The sequence below is a fragment of the Aplysia californica genome, unplaced genomic scaffold (genome assembly GCF_000002075.1).
Source record: "Aplysia californica isolate F4 #8 unplaced genomic scaffold, AplCal3.0 scaffold00101, whole genome shotgun sequence".
NCBI classification, from domain to species: domain Eukaryota; kingdom Metazoa; phylum Mollusca; class Gastropoda; order Aplysiida; family Aplysiidae; genus Aplysia; species Aplysia californica.
The window spans coordinates 586308-588524 of NW_004797371.1; the positions used below are offsets into that span (position 1 = coordinate 586308).

At 39.5% G+C, this 2217-nt stretch overlaps 1 long non-coding RNA gene across 1 annotated transcript; it reads left to right on the top strand.

Annotated features, from left to right (window-relative positions):
* The first annotated feature begins 800 nt into the window (after nt 1-800).
* On the top strand, nt 801-1439 carry LOC118477460. Its single transcript, XR_004858396.1, has 2 exons — nt 801-938; nt 1288-1439. It is a non-coding gene; the product is annotated as an uncharacterized LOC118477460 (long non-coding RNA).
* Nucleotides 1440-2217: the final 778 nt, after the last annotated feature.

Sequence of the window (2217 nt, forward strand, 5' to 3'; positions counted from 1 at the left end):
ATGATGATGATGATGATGATGATGATGATGATGATGATGATGATGATGATGATATAAGAGAACACATATTCTGTTACTATTGTGTTGCTGGGTTTTTTTTATTACGTTCCTGTTGAAGCCCGAACAAGGTGAACATACTTGGTTAGAATTTAGAATTTTAGAAAAACCCACATATCCGAGGTAGTTTATGACAAGACAGGAAGCTCAGAGGCAGCCCTAGCCTTTTGTCCTTACGATCTGAACTGAGTTGATGGAGCAATAAAGACGGAGAACCACATCGTGAAAAGCCCACTTTTTCAATAATACAATGTTCATTTGTCTTTCTTTCTCATATTTCAGGCTCTCATCCAGAGGTATGTATCACTTTTATTCCTCTTTGGACAGACAGACAGACAGACAGACAGACAGACAGACAGACAGACAGACAGACAGACAGACAGACAGACAGACAGACAGACAGACTGACAGACAATGTTTAAACTATTACGCTTTTGTCAGATAGTTAAAAACCAAGAAGAAAGAAAAAAAGGAAATTACTATTGGGCTGTCGGTTTGTTGTTGTTTTGTTTGGGATTGTTTGGGTTTGTTTTGGGGTTGTTTTTTTTTGGGGGGGGGTATTTTGGTTTTGGTTCATAATTAATTTTGTTCTTGATGTTGTTTTTTGACCCGCTTTGCTTGTTTGTTTGGGGTTTGGTTTTTTTTTTCAATTTGGTAAAAGTCACACACATGTATTATTACAGTCGGACATGGACGAATTGTCGTTAACGTTTGTCTTCTTAATTAAATTCACTTTCAGGACCCCCCATTCGAGCGGTTTTCTAGATTCTTACATCAGCAGCCTCCCCCTCCTAATCCTCACCGAGGTTCGAACATTTACCAACGGGTTATACGCGCAGACAGTCGGCCATTGTCCAATGTGTAGACCTATAATCAGCCTGGTGAGTCGAAGATTGTGTAGGCAGCTCTGTGGGCTCACTAGGTCAGAATTAAGCTTCAAAATAATAAATGGACTAAAATAATAATTGGACTAAAATAATAATTGGACTAGAATACTAATTGGACTAAAATAATAATTGGACTAAAATAATAATTGGACTAAGATAATAATTGGACTAAGAAAGTAATTTGATTGAAATAAAAATGAATAACTGGAATAAAATAATAGTTGGCCTAATTGAACTAAATAATGATTTCACCACAATGCCACGCATAATATCATAACTCATGAATAAATTAATGATGATCCAACTTTAAAGTTCCGATTTATTGTCTGTTTTTTCTGTACAGATGAGCAGATGTGAAGTGAACCTCCTGTTGTGGTGTTCCCTCGGACAAGATAATCCCTCTCTGTACAGAGTTACTGCCGGCTCGTTGACACACTCGTGGACAAGATAACATTACTGTTGTCATCAACTGCTGGACATTAAAAACAATCACTGTATCTCATATCTTGGTCCATTTATGTGGAACAGACTACCCATGGAATTAAGACAAACAAGAGTACTTGATAGCTTCAAAAGACATCTTAAGCATTTTCTGTTCCTACAGGCCTATCCTTCTTCAGCTTTTAGCGTTATTTTTTATTAAAGATGTTCTGTGTCTACATCTGAATGAAAATAGTCCGTGTGTGTGTTTGTGTGTGTGTGTGTGTGTGTGTGTGTGTGTGTGTGTGTGTGTGTGTGTGTGAGAGAGAGAGAGAGAGAGAGAGAGTGTGTGCGCGCGCGCGTGCGCATAAATATAATATTATTAACTTATAACGAGTCCTGAAATAACGAGAAGTCTGTTATAAAGACACTATTTTAAAACCCAGTTTTTTCCCTTCTTTATCTTTGTGAATAAAATACTGCTATAGCGCAATCATATAAACGTGCGAGTCGGTTATACCGGAATATTGCTGCTGCTGTGCACACCACATAGGCCATTTATTCATGTAAAACCTCGCCAGTTGAGAAACTTGGTGATAAAGCGAAATAAAGAATGGGAGAGCCCATGTGTGCCAACAATGAAGGCTGGAGCGAATGAGCGGGGAGGGTGTGACAAGCCGTTGTGAAGCAGAACTCACCGCGTGATAATATGCCAGCCTAGTCTAGATTATCTAGGTTTACCATGCCTCTCATTTCTCCGATGCGGGGATGGAGAGGTCACAGTGATTTAGTGGATGGGGCGAATGTGTGACGTGCGCAAGCTGACGCGGGAACGCACCACCGGGTGTGGTGG